The sequence below is a fragment of the Monodelphis domestica genome, chromosome 1, assembly GCF_027887165.1.
Source record: "Monodelphis domestica isolate mMonDom1 chromosome 1, mMonDom1.pri, whole genome shotgun sequence".
NCBI classification, from domain to species: Eukaryota; Metazoa; Chordata; class Mammalia; order Didelphimorphia; family Didelphidae; genus Monodelphis; species Monodelphis domestica.
This window is the reverse complement of record NC_077227.1, coordinates 320,408,315-320,434,213: the sequence shown is the minus strand read 5'-3', so window position 1 is coordinate 320,434,213 and position 25,899 is coordinate 320,408,315. Positions and strand designations below refer to the sequence as shown.

Here is a 25,899-nt window from a genome sequence, read left to right as displayed (position 1 = left end):
AGTGGATGGATATATGCATCTCCCTGAGCAGAATTTTCCAAAGTGTGGGGAGGGCCCCTGAGGAGAGAGGGGAAGAAAGGAAGCTGAGAGTCTCTCTTGGGGGACATGAAGCAATAGCCAAAATTATTGCATATTTTCAGTATGATTCCCGCATAAATACGTCCACTTTTCCCAACAGGTAGAAAATTCAAATCAAAGTTAACAGAATTGAAACTAACACACGCCAAAATTGTCCAATCCACAGTGAATGTGGCCCAGCAATGATCTAAAAATGGCATGCATAAAGGAAATAAAATCTGAGTCAAATCTCAATTCGGGTATGATTTTTCACTGTCATCATCCTGTCACTGAGACTCCCGACAGAAGTGAGTTGTGTCCTTGAGTGCCTTTGAACATGAAGGGTATAAACTCAAAGTTAAATGACATTAGTGTAAAAATTGTTAACCATAATGTCTGTTACATTTCTCAACATTACTAATTTGTTTATAAAATTGTAAGATGGTTTAAAAAAATTCCAAATTTAAAAAATGAATATAACTCAAGAATAGTTATAAATAATTATTTGAAATTTTCCGCAATTAAATTTAAATTTTATTTTCAAAAATTTGTTGCCAGATTTTAATGTTATTTTAGTTTATTTTAAAATAAATATCATTGATACCTTTTCTTTATATTTATATAGCTTTATGTTTTTCATTGTCTAAATTTCCTCCTGTATTCCCCCCTGCAGATTCCATATTATAAAATTTTTTCAAAGAAAATTCCAAATTATAAAATTTTTCAAAGAAAAATTAAAACAAGGGAAAACAAGTCAGCAAAACTGATTAATACATCCTACACCAAGATAAATTCAGAATGGGTGAATGACTTGAACATAAAGAAGGAAACTATAAGTAAATTAGGTGAACACAGAATAGTATACATGTCAGACCTTTGGGCAGGGAAAGATTTTAAAACCAAGCAAGACATAGAAAGAGTCACAAAATGTAAAATAAACAATTTTGATTACATCAAATTAAAAAGGTTTTGTACAAACAAAACCAATGTAACTAAAATCAGAAGAGTAGCAGCAAATTGGGAAACAATCTTCATAACAAAAACCTCTGACAAAGGTTTAATTACTCAAATTTACAAAGAGCTAAATCAATTGTACAAAAAATCAAGCCATTCTCCAATTGCTAAATGGGCAAGGGACATGAACAGGCAGTTCTCAGCCAAAGAAATCAAAACTATTAACAAGCACATGAAGAAGTGCTCTACATCTCTTATAATCAGAGAGATGCAAATCAAAACAACTCTAAGGTATCACCTCACACCTAGCAGATTGGCTAACATAACAGCAAAGGAAAGTAATGATTGCTGGAGGGGATGTGGCAAAGTAGGGACATTAATTCATTGCTGGTGGAGTTGTGAACTGATCCAACCATTCTGGAGGGCAATTTGGCGACAAAAGAATATCTACCCTTTGATCCAGCCATAGCACTGCTGGGTCTGTACCCCAAAGAGATAATGGACAAAAAGACTTGTACAAAAATATTCATAGCTGCGCTCTTTGTGGTGGCCAAAAACTGGAAAACGAGGGGATGCCCATCAATTGGGGAATGGCTGAGCAAATTGTGGTATATGTTGGTGATGGAATACTATTGTGCTAAAAGGAATAATAAAGTGGAAGAATTCCATGGAGACTGGAACGACCTCCAGGAAGTGATGCAGAGCGAGAGGAGCAGAACCAGGAGAACATTGTACACAGAGACAAACACACTGTGGTATAATCGAACATAATGGACTTCTCCATTAATGGCATTGTAATGTCCCTGAACAATTTGCAGGGATCTAGGAGAAAAAAACACTATTCATAAGCAAAGGATAAACTATGGGAGTGGAAACACCGAGGAAAAGCAACTGCCTGAATACAGCGGTTGAGGGGACATGACAGAGGATAGACTCTAAATGAACACTCTAATGCAAATACTATCAACAAAGCAATGGGTTCAAATCAAGAAAACATGTAATGCCCAGTGGATTTGCGTGTTGGCTATGGGGGGGTGGGGGGTGGGGGGGAGGAAAAGAAAATGATCTATGTCTTTAATGAATAATGCTTGGAAATGATCAAATAAAATATAATTTTTAAAAAATGGCTGTTCTAAGTCTCAGCTATGAATGTGGTATTTCTGTCTTTCTACAGCCCTTCCAATATTGATTATTCCCACTTTTTGGCATCTTTTCCAGTTGCCTAGATAGTTTTGATTTGAATTTTCTTTTATTATTTCCTTATGATTTGAAGCATTCCTTCACGTGGTCATTAATAGTTTGCAATTCTGTTTTTGATTGTTCATATGCTTTGAGCACTTATCTTTAGAAGAATGACTTTGATTCTTACATAGTTTTTAATTGTAAATTTTGAATGCCAAATTATTACCCAAGAAATTTTATACAGAAATTTTTTCCTATATGATTTTCCCTTCTCATCTTAGATGTAAAAATTTTGCTTGTACAGAACCTTTTCGATTCCAGGTAATCAAAGTTATTTTGTCTTTTGCTATTGTCTCTACCTCTTGTTTGGTTAAGAATATATTTCCTATCAATAACTATGAAAGGCATATGATTTACTCCTCTTCTAATTGTCCCTATTTTTCTTAAAAAGTGAAACCATATCCCTGTGTGATTGATTATTAAAAATCAAAGACAAAATACACTGAATCAGAGGAGACTAGTATTAGATAATAATAGATGAGAACATTATATTGTAGTTGATTTAAGTAGTAAGAACATAGAAACCCATAGCAAGAAGTCCAAATTCAGAATATATCTATCTATATAGAAATAGATATAAATATAGCATATACATAGATATAGATAGATATGTAATATATCTATCTTTGGAATCCACAAGTGTTTTATTGACATATACAAATAGTTTAGGTCCAGAGCGTGTAAAAGCTAATGAAATGATATCTTGAAAATATATGTGCATAATATTTAGCTGGCACAGTGGACAGAGTACCAGGCCTGAAGTCAGGAAGACTCTTCTTAAATTTAAATCTGGACTTAGATTCATACTAGTTGGGTGACCCTGGGCAAATTACTTAACCCTATTTGCCTTAGTTCTTTTCTGTAAAATGAGCTAGAGACAGAAATGATAAACCATTTTAAAATTTTTGTCCAGAAAACCTCAAATAGGATAACAAAGAGTCAGATACAACTGAAACAATTGAACAACAATATTTTGGCAAGACAAGTTTTTTTTTTCCAGAGAAAATGAGATGCTCTATTAAAATAAGCAAAACCAAACTTTTCAAAAACCATGTCTGTTACATCAAAAGAATTGCTTGCATAATATAAGTTTGGTTACCGAATTGCTAAGTGTAGAAAGCCTCATTTGGTAGGGGGAACATTGATGCCACCTTTGACTACTGATAGGCTCAAAACAACACTTTGGTGAGTCACATAAAAAGCACCTTCTGATAGTTCCACTTACAAATAATGTGGTAGGAAAGGGAAGTGCCCTTGTGTCTGAAGACGTTCCTAATCAATTGGCTGAAAAATTTAAATCTCTCTGTTTTGCATTGCTAGTGGATAAAACAACATTAAAGATGCTCATTTGATTACATTTGGAAGGGTTTTTCGGGGTTGAAATGGACATGAAGGTAGTTTTATTATTTTATAAACCCTTCAATGGCATTACCACATCAAGAAAAATGTTCAATAGAAATTATCGATTTTTAAAAATGCATATGACATTATCTGGGATTATTTCACTGTACTGATAAAACTCAGCCAGCATCAAGACAAAATGTAACCACAAAAAATTCATTAAAAATGCACCGCCTCTGGCAATTTGTATGCTCCATTGTATGCTCCACAGAAAATCAATTATATTAATAAATACAAGAAAGGGATATATACAGTTCCCCCCCTAATTTTTCTTTTTTCTTTTTAAACCTTTACATTCTGTCTTAGTATCAATTCTAAGACAGAAGAGCAGCATGGGTTAGGCAATGGGGGTTCAAGTGATTCCCCAGAGTCACACAGCCAGGATGTGTCTGAGGTCAGATTCAAACCCAGGTCCTCTCACTCCAGGCTTGGTGCTCTGTCCACTCTGTTACCTAGTTGCCCCTTCCCTCATTTTTAATACAACATGATCCATTCACTTCAGCTCCTTCACAGACAAACCTAGAGGCAGAAACTAAGTCAGTTTCTCTGGCTTTTCTTTGCCTGTGAGAATCAATGTGTAGTTAGTTACCTTCCGCAGCAAATCATAGACTTCACATCCTTTTTGTTTTTCTTGATTTTGACACCTTTCACCTGACTGTGAGCAGGAAGTCTTTGATTTCCTCAGTTTGGGGGGGGGGGAAGAGAATGGAGATATTAATGGGAGCAAGGCAGCAAATGGCCTCAACCAACAAGCTCTCCACTTCCAGGGAGCAACTAAGGAGAGATTTTTGAATGTTTCAATTGTTTTAAGAGCAATTAACTTAATTTCTAAAGTATTCCACTAAAAGGAAGCATCTTTGCAAAACCGTGTGATTGTACGGTGGTAGAGCACAAGACAATTCTACATTATGATGAAACATGCCAGCTTTGTGATCATGTGTGTGTATAAGTATTTTAGAGGATGTTTGAACTAAAAGGAAAAAAAGACCATTTTCTTCATAGTAATAGTAACAATGAAGCAAATTCATTTTGTAACAAAAATTTCTTCCTGCATTTTGATGGATTTTTTTTTCCAGAAAAACTAGTACTCTGAATCAAAGGTGTGGAGCGCCTGCCTATTGCCTATAGATCCATGATCCTAACTCCTACCCCCAACACTCCTAAGGGAGACCCAAACCAGGTTAAAGTCTCATTGGGAGATGTTTAGCAAAATAAATAAAAATAGATAACATTACATTTTAAAACTGTGCCAGTACGTGGCCCAGAGGAATCCTGATGTGTGGTGTAAAAATGGAGGGTGATTTTCCCAACTGATTATGATGGGGGAGATTAATGAGTAAGTGTAGCAGGTTCAGTCTGTGAAAGGGAGAGCTAAGGCTGAATGGACTTAGCTACTGTTCTTCCCTTCCTTTCCCTGAGGAAGATAGGTGTAAAATACAGCACTAGACTCCCTGAGGTAATGGCTGAAGGGGAACTGACAACAGGTTCCTCTATCACCTAACCCTAGGGAAGCTTTCAAGTTTCTTCCTCAGAAGATGATCCTGAGGCACTCTCCAGCATGGGCATAGCCTCAGAGGGTGAACTCTCTCTGGTTCAACACTGAGGACCCTTCCAAACAATATTTGAGAGGCTTGACAAGAATCTGACTGCTTCATGAAAGGTCTTAGGTAAGCTGGGTGAAGGAAGGTGGGATATAGGTTGCTCTGGTGTTCCTACATAGTCTGTGGTCTGTTAGGGGAGAGATTCTCTTTCATACAAATTTCACAGTCCCTTCCCAATAAATGAATCCTTCTATTAACTTAAATACCTATTGGGCCTAGGAGACTATAGTCTGACAGCCCCCTCTGGGGTCTGAGATATCATCTCCTCAGTCTATTGGTGGTTGGGGATGACTCCTTGAAGAAAGATCTCTGGAAGGTTTGAGTGTAGAATCAGGATCCTCTCAGGTGGCTTTCAGAGAAACCCTCAGCCTCAGTAACAGGCCTCCTCTGCTCAAGAATTCAGCTCAAAAGCCCCCAGCAGCTGCTTAGAACACTGCCAACTCAGGTTCCTCCCAGAATCCTTTGCTCTCTCCAACTGCCTCCGACCTTCCCTAGTTTTCATGTTAGGGTTCCAAAAAAACCCATCCGTGCATTCATTTTTACAATGGATTAGCACCTGTTTCTACTTGAGCTTACCATTACTCCTGCAAATGAATAAACACCAGGTTTTCAAAATTTATACTCTGATCTAAAGAAATAAAGTAACTTTATTTGTGAAAGAGTTAGAGAGAAATTTACAAAATACTTCCAATATGTTTTCCAATTTTAAAATAACCTGCCACACAAACGAAATAAGACCTACTTATTAATCACTTGACTGGTCTCCAGGAGAGATTCTTATTTTATTTTTAAAGATTTTCATATTTCCAAATGTAGTAGGAACCATCAGAGGAACCCTTGATTTGCTAGACTGGAGCACTTCCTATTGAGCTGAAATGGACATCTGCTCTGGATCTCTGCTAAGGATCTGTGCTAAGGTAGCACAGAGGGGATGCTGGGTTGGTGCCCAACAGATGAGGGCATCACTGGAGATGACTGGCAACTGAGAAAAAGGAGGAGAGATTCTTGCTGGGCTCTAAGCATTGTGGAACTATCTCTGTCCTTATCTTTTTGATCCCTTTCTATTTGTAAATACTTTTTCTTTCTTGAGTTCCTACAAGTTCCCAGTCCTTTTTAATTCTACCATGGTGGCTTTCTTGAAGCAGAATCACATGGCATCAGGATATTTATTTGTCTTGATGGGGCTGAGGCTGTACTTTGAGTCTCTCTGGCTGCCTTGTTCTGCTTTTCTGTTTTCTTCCCTGAGGGTAGGTCAACAACTAGTGATGATGAAAAAAATGTATGTTCTTTGCCTTGGTAGTTGCCTTGTAGGTTAAGTTCCAAATTTAGGCATCATCTGACCAGAAGGAAGAGAATTGAGCAGAAACAGTATACTTCCTGGCATTAGTTCTAGGATCTTCTTGTACCTGACGGACTAAAGAAAGCCTAGCCGACCAGGCAATCTAGACCTTGTAAGTTTGAGGCAAATGGGAAATATCTGTTCAGTGGTCTTATAAAATTGCTTTTCCTTTCTAGGAGTATTTGAAATTTTTAATGTAATTTTTATATTAGCTAATATGTGAATTCTTTTAAAACTCTTACTTTCTGCCTTACAATCAATACTATGCATTGGTTCCAAGGCAGAAGAGTGGTAAGGAAGGGCTAGGCAATGGGATTAAGTGACTTGCCCAGGGTCACACAGCTAGGAAGTATCTGATACCAAATTTGAACCAAGGACCTCCTGTCTCTTGTAAATCTTAAAATTTCTTAGACTTATGAATGTTGGAAATTTCCCCATTGGGAAATTTCATACTTGAAAAAATTTCCTACTGATAGTAAGAACTCTATTGGAATATGAAACTCTTTGGCATAGGAGGATCCTTCTCCTCCCTACTTAAGACTACTTTAGGACAGAAACCTTTTGCTAAACAATGGAAAAGGCTTTGACCTATGCTTAAGCATAGAACAGGAAGTTCTTTGAGTCATGATTGATTTTAGAATTGATACAATAGAGATACTTGGAATGACAGAACCAGGTCTTAGAAACTACAATCTCCACCCTACTCAGAGTAACAGGATTTAGGAAGGGCTGCAGCAAAGATCAAGATTTAATTATTTGAGAATATGACTTTCAACAGACATGTGCAAAGGGGAGAGACCTCTGGGCAGTCCTGGGTTAAGCTAGAGCCACCATTGGCACAGGGGAGACATCGACAGTGATTGGTAGATGTGAGAACTGAGGGGAGGGAACTGAGATTGTGTCCTTAAAGATAGCGGGGTCTGAGAACTGAGGAGGTTGCTCTGAAGGAGGACTGAGGAGGTTGCTCTGAAGGAGGACTGAGGAGGTTGCTCTGAAGGAGGACTGAGGAGGTTGCTCTGAAGGAGGGCTGAGGTGGATGCTCTGAAGGAGGTCTGGGAGGAGAGTGGATGCTCTGAAGGAGAGCTGAGAGGAGAGAGGTCCTGGAGGGAGAGCTCCTGGAGAGGTCTTGAAGGAGGCTGTGGAAGGAGAACTCAGGAGGAGTCAGGAGGAGGATTCTCTGGAAACATTTCTTGAAAGGAGGCTCTCTTGAAGGTGGAGCCTGAGGTTGTCATGAGAAGCCTTACCTAGAGAGATCTTGGGTGAGTGATAAAACCAACTGACTGATTTCTCTTAGGACTGAGGTCTAGGCCTTATTGGCTTGAGGCCCTTCATTATTATTCCTTTCTTACTTTCCCTCTTTTTCTATTGATTAATCAGTGTATTATAAATTAAATTTCTCTATAAAACCCAGTTGGCTTGGGCATATTAATAAATTGGGAATATATTCCCTGGTGACCATCTTATATTTATATAAAACCAAGACACAGTAGAAAACATATTTCAGCGGTCATAATTGTTATATATTTCCCTTGCTCCCAAACATTTTAATTATCACAGTTTATAGCTCCCACTCTCTTATCTACAACTATTTAACACTCAAAACTAATTTAAATCTAACACTCTAGACCTGGCTCTTAATCCACTGAACCATCTAGCTACCCCCATTATGAATCTTTTGTATTGAAGCATTTTCTATAGAGGAAACCAATATCTGGTCCTTATCTGATATTTATACTATATACATTTGTGCATATATATATGTATATATATATATATATATACACACACACACACAAATATATCCACATCTATCTAATCTATCTATGTCTGTCTATCTATCTGTGAAACCATGGGAGCCCTTGGTCCATACAATATAAAATATGAATGAATAAGCAACCATTTGGCCTGTACCAAGTGTACTTCACTTGAACAAGAATGGAACTGTGTTGTGAAAGTGTATTAAAACAAGCATTTGAATACAAAAATCTTATTTTGATTTGGTTATTTGTGAATTTGTGAATAGAGTCAGAACAACAGATCATTTATCAAAAGTGATAGCACTTTTATTATCGTTTGTAACATTTTGTTTGTGTGAGTCAGTTTTCTGCTGCAGCTGTTATAAAGGCAAAATAATGATTTTAGTGTGTGAGAAAGAATTATAAGTACCAATATTGTTTGGAGAACCTCTGCCCTGAAAAGCAAGCCCACCCATCTCATGAATAATGTTATTATGGCAATGGTTTTAGGTTATAATATAAAAACTGTAGGGATTTTTATCAATAAATAACTAATTTGTTTATGTGCTAAAAACTGTAACAAATTCCTAATTTTATTTAAATAAAATATGAGCTAAGAAACTTATTGGCCAAGATGAGTTCATGAAACCTGGGGACATGTGGCATTTTTTGTTTAAAAAACGTCAGGGGAACATCACTCTATAAAATTTTGAAGTCACTAATCTAGTCTGACATTTTTCTTTTATAATGAAAATCCTCCTGAGGTCCAAAGAACTAAAATTACTTGCTCAAGATCACAGAGAGAGTAAGGAGCAGAACTGAGATCCAAACTTCTGAGTCCATATTTAGTCCCTGATGTATCCAATAACATTTCACATTGGTATAACAACTTAAAGTTATAAAATACCTTCCTGAAACAACTCTATGAGGTAAATAGTACAAATATCACTATCTTTACTTTGTAGATGAGGAAAAAAAGAGATTGGAAACATGGAATGAGTTACCTACATTCACACACACAACTGGCATCCAGATCACAATTTTATCCCAGGTCTTATGACTCCAAGATAGGCACCATTTCAACTACATCAGTCAATTAGCCAAGCAATCAACCAAGCATTTATTGAGCACCTACTATGTGCCAGGCAGCATGCCCAGTGTTAGGAATACATATACAAAGAAAGAAACAATCCCTACTTAAAAGGAGTTTACTTTTGAATGGAAAGAATAAGATGGTGTAATAGGCCAGTATGAGCTTGAATCAGTAGTAAGAAACACTGAGCTAACCAAATGAGTTAATGGCTCTCTAGTAAACTATATCTCCCATTGTCAAGCAAAATACAACCAACATTTTTTTTCAAAATGTAGAGCACTATCTTGCTGCTACCCAGTGTACAAGAGAAACAGAAGCTTTATTGTCTCCACCTTGGAGGAATACACAAGCTAGTGGAGGAAGGGAAAAAAAAAGAGGAAAAAATGGATACAAAACACTTGGAAAACATAATGAAATGCAAATTAGTTGCATATACTATGTGATTATTTCCATCATAACTAATTGTTATGGCTCTTTGTATGTGTGCTGAATTTTGTTGCTATTTAGATGTCTGAATTTTGCTTTTGTAGGACTGAACAAACTTGGGACAGCTATAGAACAGAGTGTACAGAGTACCAGGGTCTGGAATCAGGAGGATCTAGGTTCAAATCTGGCCTCACTTAATAGCTGTGTGACCCTGGGCAAGCCATTTAATTGCCCAATTGCCTAGAACTTGCTGTTCTTCTGTCTGAGTATTAATACTAAGAGAGATGATAAGGATTTCACACACACACACACACACACACAAAGAATTGGACAAGTTTTAAGGACTAAAGTAAACTATACCTTGGAATTCTCAGATTGTTAGTATAAGGATGATATTAGAAATTAAATCTTGTTATATTAGTTTAGAGATAAGAAGTAGAAAATCTGGCTTGAGAAAGAATTGGATTTTGAAACAGATCTGAGACAGAGTGTCAATTTCAAATGTTGACAGTGTGTATGGAAGGTGTAATGATTTTTCTGTGGCAGTTACTCTCTCTGGAAGTGGCTGTTGCTCTGAGGTAGCTGTCAGTTGCTCTCGGGGAGTATGCTGTGACTCTCTCAGTGCTGGGAGCAGGTGACATCTTCTTTTATCTCTCTCCTCTGAGGTAGAAGGAAAGGAGGGGGGAAAACCTGAAGGAACTAAGTGATTTCCTTCTCCAACTTGGGAAACATTAGTACTGTCTATTGCTGTTTCATAAATTGTTTTATCTCTGAGAAGACCAAAGAACATACATTTTTTTCATCATCACTAGTTGTTGACCTACCCTCAGGGAAGAAAACAGAAAAGCAGAACAAGGCAGCCAGAGAGACTCAAAGTACAGCCTCAGCCCCATCAAGACAAATAAATATCCTGATGCCATGTGATTCTGCTTCAAGAAAGCCACCATGGTAGAATTAAAAAGGACTGGGAACTTGTAGGAACTCAAGAAAGAAAAAGTATTTACAAATAGAAAGGGATCAAAAAGATAAGGACAGAGATAGTTCCACAATGCTTAGAGCCCAGCAAGAATCTCTCCTCCTTTTTCTCAGTTGCCAGTCATCTCCAGTGATGCCCTCATCTGTTGGGCACCAACCCAGCAAAGTATATAATTCTTAACTTTGTCTCCAAGTTATAAAAATAACAAAGGCCAGCTGGCTGAGCCTCAGCAAGAACCAAGTTAGGACTCTGAGCCTTAACAGACAATGCTGGTGAATTTATATGAATGATTTATTTCTTGCTTCATGACTAGATTTTTAAAAGGTATGCCAGTCTTGTACAAGTTCTGGGGAGTTCCACCAAGATTTCAAGTCCAAGTTATAGCAATAGATCATGTCTGTAGTCTAAGTGCCAGCCTAGTTAAGTATTGTAGTCGGTGAATTAAATGAAATGGTGAGGAAATGAAGGTTCAATCTTCTGACCATACTAGTTTATTTTACATGCCAATTGCATAGCAAATTGGGACCAAGCCTCCTCAAATTGACATTGGACACCTAATATAGAGGAAGACAGATTTTTATGCATTAAAAAATTAACAGTATATAAACCATGATACACGATTAGGTAATTTCATTTCCAATTAAAGGAAAGATGATAGATTTTTCCAAGTTGGGAAAAGAAGAGTGAATTTCAGTTGAGCTGGGAGAGGGCAATTGGGTTTCAAGATCTTTTCTTTTCTAGAACTGGGAGATGCTGATTAATTGCATCCACTGGTATTTATGAAACAACAGATGTCTTATACCATCTAGTTTCCCATGGATGATTTGCAGAAAAACAAGATAGAGGATAATATGTGTGGCAGCACAAGATGGAGTCATTGATCATGAAACAGAATACAATTGGTTCTCTTGATTCCCACACCAAACCAACTCCATTTTGTAATTGGCCTTCACTCTATCTCATTATTATTATCTGGAAAGATTTATAATTGGTAGGCTGGACACATAATAATAGTTGATGGCATTCCAATATTAAAATGGATGTGTGATCTTACTGATCTGACTATTCTCTTCTCTAATGCAGCTCACCACCCAGCCACACCTGTTCATCCTGTGTTACTCTTGTCTATGTATGCACATAAATTCATTACAGATGATCCAGCCAAGGTATTAGAGGCCTTTTTCACTTTCTCTTGAATTGTCAGGGACCCCTAAAATCCTTCCACCTTACAATTCCAGGAGCCTATCTTATCTTCCTAGTATGCATTTACCTGATGACATGTTGCCAGTTGAAAATCTTAAAAGCAAATATGAATTATATCAGTTGGACATCTTGGGAATTGTAGTCATTCCTTTCACTCTTTCCATGCCTGGCTCATGCCTTTATCCTCCTGTTCCCCCCCCCCCAGTGCAGAGGAAATGGAGGAAAACTATTATATTTCCTATATGCCTGGAGTCATAGTTCACAACCCTGGCCCCAGAGATTTTTTGCTGGCAAGGTATTATGATATCCTTTCTTCTTCTTCTCCTTTGAAGCAAACTTCATCGGTGATCTGTTACAGTCTGCTCATCATACCCACCACATGTCTCACCAATGATCTCTATGTAACATTTATTTTAAATTGTTCAGAGACTTTTGTGTTCCCCATCTCCCAGCAACAAAAGTGGCAGAATATTGTTTTATAAATGGTGGGGCTTTTGTTTTGGTGGGAAGAAATTTCCTAAAGGCAATCTAAACCATTCTCTCCTTCCTGTTTAATTCTGGGCTCAATTCATTTTCTATTTCTAATAGCCTTAGAGAGATAAATCAATTGGATGTTTCCATCCAATTGCATGTTGCAATCTGGGCTATTGACATTCTTTGTCTACTGTCTTTTCTGAAGATGGTCAATTTACACTTTTGTAAAATACAAAATGCACTTTTTATTTTTAAAAGGTAGTAATATTTGTAATATCTCTTTCAAAGGGCTATTTTGAAGCTCAAGTAAGATAAGGTATGTAGAGTGCTCTGTAAAGCTTAAAAACTCTGTAAACATCAGTTATTATTATCATCAATAACTGTTCATACCCTTAACAGGTGAACTTTGTCCAGTTGCTAAGTCAAAACTCAATGGAAATAAACCATATCTATAATGGCAGTCTTGTTATTTTAGAAGAATAAAGAAAATAAATGGCAGCTAAATGGAAGGATAGTTTAGAGATTCTACTCAGAGAGAATGAAAAAATCAGAAAAATTGGTTCATTCTGCACCCAAAGGCAACATGTCATGTAATACTTAATTATGTCCTCTAGCAAGGCTTGTGATGGGCATAAACAAAAGAAGTGCAAAGATATTCATGCAACATATGCATCAAGACCTGCAAATAGAGAATAAAGGAGGGCACTAATCTTCCCTGAGTCTTTCGAAGGAGGCTGCCTGACCTAGAAAGCCAGGGCTGGGGAGAAAGTCCTGCTGGCTCTTGAAGCTTGTGTGGCTGATTTAGTGCCGATGAGCTGCCCCAGAATGACTCAAGTTTTAGATCCCAGGCCACTGACGAATTCAGTCATGCCAGCTGATGTGGCCATGAGAATCTGCTTTGCTTATAAACCACCTCTAAAGAGTTTCCTGGGCCCTTCTGATGAATTCCAGTGAAGAAATTTTGTGAGCCAGTTAAAGGCTTTTAAACCATGTCTCAACATCAAGCATGAAACAAAAAACACAAAAAGACTAGAAGTGCTCACCCAGCTGTACCAAGAAGAAAATCTTGTTTGCAGTCTCCAAGGGTCTGTCCCTCACTGCAATTCATGTCTTCTCTGATTTCCAGGAAGGACCTGTGTGAGATTTTCAGTTTGACTTGTTAGATCTGGGAGATGTCACAACTGGTCTCAAGCTTCATGAAGAGAAAAACTAGATTTTGTATTTCCCTCAACTGTCAACTGACTATTTTAAGTTTCTGGAACCACCTTCAGAAGAATATGGTCTGCCTGGAGAACTGTTCTCTGCAAGAGAGAGCTTTGACAGGAACAATAAAAGTAAAAAAAAAAATATGAGTTTTGAGAAGAAGGTACAGGTCTGCATCACCTTTGACACATGGAAGACCTATACTGATGTGGACTATGTCTATATGAAAAATGTCTGTGGAGGCTCAGATACTGATATATTTTCATTTTCCATTGACTTGCCTCTTGTCATTCCAAATCAGGAGAATAAATAGAGAAAACATGACAATGAACTTACTAAAAATATCTTCCAATTCAAAACAATGTATATCTTGAAATTCATTGATATCAAGGTAAATCTAAGAATTGATGTAAATAAGGTAGAGGTTATTGAATAGCTCACCCTACTTGAAAGTAATATTTTCAATTTTATTAGGTGAAGATATCTCTCTATTGAAACAATCAATCAGAATTAGATGTAAACAAACCCATGGGGCCCCTAAGAATCAATCAAAGGCCTTTTGATTAAGTGGGGCAGAAAGTCCTTTCTAAATGAAAGCATTTTATAACATTCTGTGGATCATAAGAGATTCAAGTGTCTGGTGATGGAGAAAAGAGAAACCTGGGAAGAAATTACTTGGAGGAGTGGAGAAAGTGCCTCTACCCTAGCCTCTACCTATTCTAACCATTCATTCATTCTCCCCTTGGCTAGAGGAAGACCTTATGATCTTCAAAGGGCCCAGAGGATTTTGGACTTCTCATTGCCCCTAGAAGAAGAGTGACTGGCGGCAATGTCTAATTCAGGGGCTAAGAACAAATTGGCCCTGAAGAAGAAAGGAAGGTTCTATAGAAGCAAAGATATACTATATACAAGGGGAAGATCTTATGGCTGCCAGAGATGGGATTTCTAGGAACTGTGAATTACCCCTTTTCCACAAGAACTCCTTAAGTTTAAGTCTATGTTCTTCTGGACTTTGTAATGTACTAATGGAAGAATATATATTGGTGGGGGAATGCTTTATACCAACTTTACTTACTATGGCATTTTGATAAGAATCCATTTCTAAAAGTTAATTAAACCTAGCCAACTAATTGATATTGACTGATAACTGGTAGAGATGGAAGAGTTTGGAGGGGATTCAGGCTGATGACCCTAACAAGATGTATTAGCCATCCTGTGGAGGCCCAACTTCTCAGTGCAAATGGGAGATAGAATAATTATTCCATGGCGTGTGCTATATTTAGAAGATTTGGTTCAGGATGAAGAAATAAGAGAGGCTGAGCTCTGTAACTAGAATATTCAAGAGATGAATTCTTTCTATTTTTACTTTTCTCTCTGGCTCTGTCTAATAGCTTTGAGCAATTTTATGACTTCCTAAAATATATTATCTAGAGTTTTTGTTTAGCCATAGTTTTTACATGGCCTAATGATTCTTAAATTATTTCTTCTTGTTCTATTTTCCCAATCCATTGATTTTCCTAATAGAATTTTCACTAGACTTAAGTTTTTAATATTTTATTTTTGCTTAAATATTTCTTGTCAACTGACTGAATCACTAAGTTCTATTTGCTCCATTCTATTTTTCAAAGTTTTGTCTACTTGGGTAAGGATATCTACTTTTTACTTCCACCTATATATTCTTATTCAAAGTACTTTTGATTTTATTTTTCATCTCTTATTTCAGGTATTCCTTCATTATTTTCTCTCAATCTTAGAGTCTTTGTGGCCAATTTATTTTTTCTAGTTGTGGTTATTTCAGAATTATTTTCTTGAATAGTATCTTGGGATTCCTTTAACCCATTGTATTTCTTTATTTGGCAGATTTTAATTTTCCCTTCCATTTGCTCATGTCCACAGCTCCCATTTTTGAATTGGAACTTTCTGCCATGGTCAGATTCTGTGAATTTTGGTCCTACTGTGCATTTTTGGAAGGCTTAGATACGCCCACATTTTTTCTCCTGCTTCATTCTGGAGAGAGATGACATTAAACTGGATCTAAGTCCTGTTTGCTAAGGTCTAGGAGTCACTGCCCAGTGATTTCTGAGTGGGAGGCTGTCTGAGCTAGTCCCTGCCTCCTTCCATAGTCACCACCTGGAAATGTAATCTCTGCTTAGCATGCAGAACTGGTTAAAATTCTAACATGGAAAAATTGAGATACTACTCAGCTAAGTTGATAGGGACTGAAATATTAATTCATTACCAGTTATTTACACAGTCATTTTAATCTATCTATCTATCTATCTATCTATCTATCTATCTATCTATCTATCTATCAGTTCTGGGGAAGGATGATCTCTAAATGAAAAAAAAAGATTTGCTAATATTTCTACAGTGGTATTTTTTATATTATTTTTCTTAAACCCTTACCTTCTGTCTTAGAATTCATACTAAGTGCTGGTTCCAAAGCAGAAGAGCAGTAAGGGCTAAGCAATTGGGATTAAATGACTTACTGAGGGTCACACAGTTAGGAAGTATCAGAAGCCAGAATTTGAACTCTGGACTTCCTGTCTCCAGACCCATCTTTCTATCCACTGAGCCATAGCTACCCCTACAGCGATATGCTCTTATCATAGATAGGAGTGCAATGATCATATTAGAATTTTAAGAAACGGCACTTAAGAAATCGGGAAGAACATCAGAATCAGAGCAACTATACATAGAAGTCCATTCTGGAAGCATTTTTTTTAAAGCAATAAGACTTTTAAATATCATTTAAAGATATTTGAAAAAAGGAAAGGTATGAAATGAATATCGGTTTTATTATTAGCCCCATAAAAGTGACAGAGATAACATTAACAGCAACTTCTGTAGATGCTAGCTTTCTGGTTTTTATAAAGTCTTTATGAGGATGATCTATAAGTATATCAAAAGTATCCTAGATGAAAATATGAACTGGGAACTGACAGGCATTTGCAATGATTTTCTACAGCAGAATACATCTTTACAGTCACATAATGGAGTGAAATCTAGAAAAGCACAAGAGCCCACCATATTTATTGTTTAAAAGCATTTTTTTTGTCTTTTCAGAGCAAAATTAAACCTTAAAAGCTTTATTTCAACAAGGAGGCTTCCATGCTTGAATAAAGACAATTTGAGAATCTTAATGGAGGCAATCATAGCAATAATCTGTGTTCAATGAGCCAATTATCAATAACAACTAAGGCAAGCAAGACAGATTTGGTAACTAGAGGTGTTTTTCACTTTCATGACTTGTTGAGAGCCTAAATGAAAGGAGGGTTCCCTTTAACTGAAGGAAAAGCCATGTAGAAAAAGAATGTCTACTGTTAGATTGTGGGATTCAGTTGTATATATCTTAGATGAGCACTGCAAAACTAATATGAAGAAGAGAAAAGCCATCTTGTATTTGAGAAACTGCACAGTATTTTATTTTCTCTTAAAACTTTTAGAATCTTAGTCTTAGAATCAATACTATATAGTGGCTCTAAGACAGAATAGTAGTAGTGGGCTAGACCAGTGATGGGCAACTTTTTGAGCTTGGTATGTCAAAATTTGCCCAAAAAACCGATAACTTGGGCAGTGTGTCACTTCAAGAAAAAAACCCATAATTTCATGATATTTATAGTTTAAATAACAAAAATGTATAATCATAATATATAACTATATTTGATAAACTAAAAACTAATTATTTAACTTACCTGCTTAGTGATTTGTTTGTTCATCTGTCAGTTGGTTTCTTTTGTTGGTCTTGATATTATTTAACTTGTATGGAGTACCGTGAACTAAGATAAGCGAAGGGGAGGGGGAATTCTTTAACAAACCTGCCTTTTAGTGACTTTTTTGTTGCTGAATTTCATTGGCTAAATCTTCAATTGAAGGTTGGTATTTTGTACACTTGTTTCTTTTGTTGGTTTTGATATTATTTTACGCTGATAATGAGGTCTCACAAAAGTACATAGAGGGAAAAATTGTGAGTAAAGCCATTGCTCTATTTTTCAGGGTGCTAAAAGTGTCTGGTAATTGGTTCCAGGCACTCCTCTGTTGCATGGGGTTCAGAGCCCCACCCAGTCTTCCTGGGGCCCTGCCCCACCCTGTCCCTCCCCAGCCAGTGGTCTGGAGTTGCCATGAAAACAGCATCTACCCACCAGCCTGCCTACCTGCTTGCACCCTTTCTGCCCACACTCTCTTCCTCCCCACTCCTAGGAGAGCCCCACATACTCCCAAGACCCCCACATGCTCCCAGACCCCTGCCCTCATGGCCAGCACATGGAGCAACCTGGGCATGGGGCTCCCCAGGCAGTTCCCGGAGCAGCTCTAGGCCCCAAGGAGCGCTGAGGCCACATGTGACCACGTGTCATTGAAAATAGCTATGTGTGTCAGTGCTGACACATATGTCATAGGTTTGCCATCATGGGATGAGGCAATGGAGGTCAAGTAACTTGGGTCACATAACTGAGGTCAGATTTGAACCCAGGATCTCCCATCTCTAGGTCTGTCTCTTAATCCTCTGAGACACCTAGCTACATACACCATACAGTATTTTCAGTATCCAATTGCTCCCTGACACAAAAATGCATTTACTCATTAATTCCAGTATTTTCCTAGCATTTTAACATGGTTGCAAATCATGAAATGTCACCATTTCCAAGGAACAAAAAATTTCAAGTGACCTATAGGAATATGTGGTGGGTTTCAGTTATGTATTAACAATGATGTTAATATGTATATGAAATAAATGATGTGAAATGTATTATTAAGAAATATTTTTTAAAAGGATGTAAAACAGGCTTGCAAATAGACCAAGGGATGGTCAGCCCGTGTGCCCCATATGCACTCACAAATTATTTTAAAACCTGGACAATGGGCCCAATTTCGATGACTTATAGCAAAATTTTGGGAGCATCCTTTACTGGTTTCAATTCAATAAAAATTATAACCAGGGACTTCTGGGTAAGCATGGCTGCAGAGTAGACGTGGCTCGCTTCCTCTCCTCAGACCCAAGGACACAGAACATTCAACAAAGAAACCAACAAAAATCACATGATTATCTCCATAGACACAGAAAAAGCCTTTGATAAAATTCAACGCCCATTCCTATTAAAAACACTAGAAAGCATAGGAATAGAAGGGTCTTTCCTAAAAATAATAAACAGTATATATCTAAAACCATCAATTAACATCATCTGCAATGGGGATAAACTAGATGCATTCCCAATAAGATCAGGAGTGAAACAAGGATGCCCATTATCACCTCTACTATTTGACATTGTACTAGAAACACTAGCAGTAGCAATTAGAGAAGAAAAAGAAATTGAAGGCATCAAAATAGGCAAGGAGGTGACCAAGTTATCGCTCTTTGCAGATGACATGATGGTCTACTTAAAGAATCCTAGAGAATCAACCAAAAAGCTAGTCAAAATAATCAACAACTTTAGCAAAGTTGCAGGATACAAAATAAACCTGTATAAGTCATCAGCATTTCTATATATTTCCAAAACAGCTCAGCAGCAAGAATTAGAAAGAGAAATCCCATTCAAAATCACCTTAGACAAAAGAAAATACTTAGGAATCTATCTCCCGAGACAAACACAGGAACTATATGACCACAACTACAAAACACTCTCCACATTACTAAAACTAGACTTGAGCAATTGGAAAAACATTAACTGCTCATGGGTAGGATGAGCCAATATAATAAAAATGAACATCCTACCCAAACTTATTTATCTACTTAGTGCCCATTGATGGGCTATGCCCATTGAACTTCCAAATTTTTTTTTTACTGATTTAGAAAAAAAACATAACAAAGTTCATTTGGAAGAACAAAGGATCAAGGATATCCAGGGAAATAATGAAAAAAAATATAAACGATGGTGGCCTTGCAGTCCCAGATCTCAAACGCTATTATAAAGCAGTGGTCATCAAAACAATTTGGTACTGGCTAAAAGACAGAAAGGAGGATCAGTGGAATAGACTTGGGGTAAGTGGCCTCAGCAAGACAGTATATGACAAACCCAAAGACTCCAGCTTTTGGGACAAAAACCCACTGGGACAAAAATTGCTGGGAAAATTGGAAGACAATGTGGGAGAGATTAGGTTTGGATCAACACCTCATACCCTACACCGAGATAAACTCAGAATGGGTGAATGGCTTGAACATAAAGAAGGAAACTATAAGTAAATTAGGTGAACACAGAATGGGATACATGTCAGACCTGTGGGAAGGAAAAGACTTTAAAACCAAGCAAGACATAGAAAGAGTCACAAAATGTAAAATAAATAATTTTGATTACATCAAATTAAAAAGATTTTGTAAAAACAAAACCAATGTAACCAAAATGAAAAGGGAAGCAACAAATTTGGAAATAATCTTCATATCAAAAACCTCTGACAAAGGTCTAATTACTCAAATTTATAAAGAGCTAAATCAGTTGTACAAAAAACCAAGCCATTCTCCAATTGATAAATGGGCAAGGGACATGAACAGGCAGTTTTCAGATAAAGAAATCAAAACTATTAATAAGCACATGAAAAAGTGCTCAAAATTTCTGATAATCAGAGAGATGCAAATCAAAACAACTCTGAGGTATCACCTCACACCTAGCAGATTGGTTAACATGAGGGGATGTGGCAAAGTAGGGACATTAATTCATTGCTGGTGGAGTTGTGAATTGATCCAACCATTCTGGAGGGCAATTTGGAACTATGCCCAAAGGGTGATAAAAGACTGTCTGCCCTTTGTTCCAGCCATAGCACTGCTGGGTTTGTATCCCAAAGAGATAATAAGTAAAAAGACTTGTACAAGAATATTCATAGCTGTGCTCTTTGTGGTGGCCAAAAATTGGAAAATGAGGGGATGTCCTTCAATTGGAGAATGGCTGAACAAATTGTGGTATCTGTTCATGATGGAATACTATTGTGCTCAAAGGAATAATAAAGTGGAGGAATTCCATGGAGACTGGAACAACCTTCAGGAAGTGATGCAGAGCGAAAGGAGCAGAACCAGAAAAACATTGTACACAGAGACTGAAACACTGTGGTACAATCGAACGTAATGGACTTCTCCATTAGTGTCAATACAATGTCCCTGAACATTCTGCAGGGATCTAGGAGAAAAAACACTACCCACAAACAGAGCACAAATTGTGGGAGTAAAAACACCGAGGAAAAGCAACTGCTTGACTACAGGGGTTGAGGGGATATGATCGAGGAGAGACTCTAAATGATCACCCTAATGCAAATACCAACAACATGGAAATGGGTTCAAATCAAGGACACATGTGATACCCAGTGGAATCGTGTGTCAGCTATGGGAGGGGTGGGGGGGGAAGAAAATGACCTTTCCAAGGAAAAATGTTTGAAAATGACTAAACAAAATAATGTTTAAAAGGGAAAAAAAATGATAACCAGTAGAATCATTTGAATAACTAATTCAGACTTCAGTTGGCTAAATAATATTATCTTAAAAATTATGAGTCAAAGAATAAATTATCAAAACCATGGATCATTTTGTTAAAGAAAACTGTAAAACACCAAAAGTTTTGATATACAGGTAAAGCAGTTAGGAGAAATTTCATATCCTTAAACACATTCATCAAAATAGAGATGTAAGTGATCAATAAATTGGGTAAAGAAATTAAAAATTTTTATCAAAAAGCCACTAGTCCCACTAAAACAGAAAATTTGAAAATAATAGAAACCATAAACAAAATTGAACGTAAAAATCACTGAATTAGTAAATAAAGTAAGTTTTCATTAGCAAGTTTTTTAAAAGAAAACCAAAGCATAAATATGAAAAAAATGAAAGGGTTAGCATTACAAATGGAGAGAAAATAAAGGAAATTACATTAGATTGTATGCTGAATTTAAAGTCTGAGAACCTAGGTTCAAGTCCTGGATCTGCCACTCATTTGTTGTTTGATCTTTTCTGTAAAAAAGAGAGAACTGGGCTGGATGGTTTTCTAAAATTTTTAGCTCTAAGTGTATGCTCTTCTTGCTCAACTATATTATGTGCCCATAAAATAGATAAATGAAACAGATGAATGCTTTAAACAGTATAAAACATGAACATTTAACAAAACAAGAAATAGAGAAATTAAACAACTCAATCTCAAAACAATAAATTGATCATTCCTTAAAGGAACATCTAAAGGAAAAAATAACTCAGGTTCAAATGGACTTATAACTGAATTCTATCCAATATTCAATAAATGATTTATTCCAACATTACTTAAATTGTCTGGAAAAATAGAAGAATGCATGCCGCCAAATTCTTTTTATGGAAAAAAAAAGAATTTGATATCTAAACTGGAAAAACTTAGACAAGGAACCCAATTGCATTGGGCATATGCCCATTATGGCAAACTTTTGGGATCATCCTTTATTAATTTCATTTCATTCCTATCTTTTCTAAAAACTCTTACCTTCTGTCTTAGAATCAATACTGTGTAATGGTCCCAAGACAGAAGAATGGTAAGGGCTAGGCAATGGGAATTAAATGGCTTGCCCAGGGTCACACAGCTAGGAAATGTCTGAGGCCAGATTTGAACCCTGGACAGCCCCCCCCCCCCATCTCTAGGCCTGGCTCTCAATCCACTGAGCCACCTAGCTGCCCCACTAATCCCATTTCAAGAAAAATTATAATTGATAGGATCATCAGAGAAAGATAAATATCAATTAATATCTAATGAATGGAATAGATAACAGTTGTGTTTAACTAAGACTGTCCCTACTCTCAAGGGTTCTGTACTAATGGAGAACAGGAGATTGGTGGCCAAGAAAAGGCATTCTTGACCTTTCTGCAGCCATTGACTCTATTGATCATCTTACCTTGTTATTCTCTTTTCTCTAGGCATTTCTTTCTCCCTCTTCTCTCTTCCTTCCTTCCTTCCTTCCTACTTTTCTTCCTTCCTTCCTTCCTTCCTTCCTTCCTTCCTTCCTTCCTTCCTTCCTTCCTTCCTTCCTTCCTTCCTTCCTGCTTTTCTTCCTTCCTTCTCTCCCTCCCTCTCCTTTCTTTCTTTCTTTCTTTCTTTCTTTCTTTCTTTCTTTCTTTCTTTCTTTCTTTCTTTCTTTCTTTCTTTCTTTCTTTCTTTCTTTCTTTCTTTCTTTCTTTCTTTCTTTCTTTCTTTCTTTCTTTCTTTCTTTCTTTGTTACCTTCCATCTTAGAATCAATATTATGTATTGGTTCCAAGCCAGAAGAGTGGTAAGGGCCAACAAGTGACTTACCCAGGGTCACACAGCTAGAAGTGTCTTAGGCCAGATTTGAATCCAGGATCTCCTGTCTCTAGGCCTGGCTCTCAATCTGCTGAGCCATCTACCTGTCCCCCCCATTTCATTTCAAAACAAATTATAATCAATAGAGTCATCAGAGAAAGAGAAATATCAACATATCTCCAATAAATATCAATGGAAACATATTCACCAAAATATTAGCAGAGATATGGCAATTTATAAAAAAATATTATCCACTGATAGGTTGCATTTATACCAGTAATTTATAGGAAAATTATAAATATAATAGATAATAACAAAACCATAAAAGCCACATGATTACAATCAAGAGAACTTTTATGAAACACTAAATGCATGTCTTAGATGTAGAAAAAACTTTCAGTAAAATGCAAGATTCATTTATGTTATAAACACTAGAAAGAAAAAAGAGCATATATAAAACATTTTTATTCATTTTTAAAACCTTAACTTCTGTCTGTAGTAATTCTAAGACAGAAGAGCAGCAAGGTGTAGGCAAATGGGGTTAGCTAGGAAGTATTTGAGGCCACATTTGAACCCTCTCAACTGGTCCTCTCAACTGCAGGCCTAGTGCTAACCCTAGTGCTAAACGTTTTTAAAATTGCATAGAGTGAAGGAAGATCTGCAGAATGGGTAAAAAAAAAAGAGCGATTTATTACTATCTGGATAAAAACATATATATATATATACATATATACACACATATACACACATATACATTTGTATATATAAACATCCATATACATGTGTGTATATGTTTATCCAGGTAGTAACAAATTACTCTATTTTAAAATAATACATGAAGCAACTGTGATTTCTTTAGGGTGAAGAATTCCTGGTACAAAAGTTCCCTGGTTACTAGTACAGGAACTTGAGACACATGGGGGTTAAAAGGATTGTTCCAAGGCGGCTGGGTGGCTCAGTGGATTGAGAGCCAGGCCAATCTGTCCTCAGACACTTCCTAACTGGGTGAACCTGGACAAATCATTTAACTCCCATTGCCTAGCCTTTGAGAGAGACAGATAGATAGATAGACAGACAGACAGACAGAATTGTTCAGGATCATGTCGTTGCTTAAGTCATTAAAGGCAGGATATGAGTCTAGCAGTTCCTTGACTCTAAGCCTAGCACAAACTGCTATTCCAAGCTGACTTTATCATAAAACTATAAATATAATAAAACATATGGTAACGTGATTTATATTACTTTTTCATATATGTCAAGCCTTTATTGAAATACAGCACTTATTGATGTTAACCATAAACATACACAGGAAAAAAAGGGCCTTTCCTTAATAGGATTAAAAAGATGTATCTAAGTCAAAAGCTAGCATTCTTTGAAAGAGAATAATTCTACAAGTTTTCACCATAGGATTAGGAGTTCATAATAGAGGCTCTCTGTCAATATTAATACATGTATGTGATACAGTGCTAGGAAGACTAGCTATCGCAATAAAACAGAGAGAACAGGGAATACACATAGGCAAAAATAAATATAGAATAAATTAGAGAAACTCAGGAATTCACCTAAAGAAAAGATAAATCAAGACAATAGCTTTAGTAAAATCCCAGAACACAAAATGAATTTCCAAAAATCATCAATCATTGTATATTACTAACAAATCCCAGAAGGAAGAATACAAACCGAAATTCCATTTAAGATAACAACAAAATATATTTGGGAGCTAACCTGCTGAGATATGTGTAGAGAGGACATATATAAATATCACTACAAAACAATTTTTACAAAAATAAAAGAAGAGCTAAATAATTAGACAGATATTCAATGTTGAAGACTGAGTCACATAAATATAGTAAGAATGACTAGACTACCCAAAATTCTGTTGTTCAGTCATGTCTGACTCTTGGTGACCCCATTTGGACTTTTCTTGGCAAAGAAACTGGGGTAGTTTGCCAATTCCTTCTCCAGCTCATTTTACAGATGAGGAACTGAGGCAAACTGGGTTAAGTGACTTGCCTGGAGTTACACAGCTAATAAGTATCTGAGGTCAGATTTGAACTTAGGAAGATGAGTCTTCCTGACTCCAGGCCTGGCACTCTATCCAGTTTACCCCTTGGCTGCCCACCACTACCTAAAAATACTTTGGTGTATTAAATCAGTACACCATCTGTGTACAATCCGATGATTGATTTGTTAGCACAAAGACTAAAATCAATACCAAATTAGAAGAATTAAAATGAGAAAATTTTGCCTGCAGTTAAAACAATGTCCAACTTGACTTACTTAAAGAAGCTATTGATGGAAAAAAAAAGGATAGAAATCATTCAGTATGATAAGAAGGCCAAAAAAAAAAATAGCTTAGAAGTCACTTCACCCAGCAAATACAATATCATCAAGAAGAAAGATATAGCAGCCAAGGACAATACTAAATTTCAGATTTATACCTCTTTGCACAAACTTTCATATCTAATTAAGGAAAGAGTAGTAGGAGGTTATGAGAAACATGTTCTCTCAAAATATCTAAAATCAGTGGAGGAAAGAAAAGTTGGCAAAGTTTTCCAAAAGACTCGATTAGAGAATATCATCTGGATGATGATGAATGAATAATGAGACTGAGAGGATAAAAGGGAGAAGCAATATTAAAAAAGCATTGAAAATATTGCTATTGTTATAGCAATTTGCTGTTATTATAGCTAACATTGCTAGTAGATATAATATTGAAATAATTATAGAAAATCTTTTTATTGACTCATGATAGGAAAGCCATTATATTTAGACTCCAAAACCCCAGTTTCCAGCCAACTCCAGCATGGATCTCTTCCTTCTCTACTTTGTGTAATCTAGCTGTTCTTCCCATATTTGTTTTCCTTAGTTCCATTTGTTTTATTCCAGATAGAAGGGATATCATAGGCTCTCTAGTGTAACTCTCTCATATTATAAATGAATTCCAGTGGTTAAATGACTTACCTAGGGTCACATTGATTCTA

General features: G+C 36.6%; 1 pseudogene; it reads left to right on the top strand.

The window, feature by feature from the left end:
* Positions 1-13,312: 13,312 nt before the first annotated feature.
* Positions 13,313-21,007, top strand: LOC100021455 (protein phosphatase 1 regulatory subunit 3C-like; annotated as a pseudogene).
* The last annotated feature ends 4,892 nt before the right edge of the window (positions 21,008-25,899 follow it).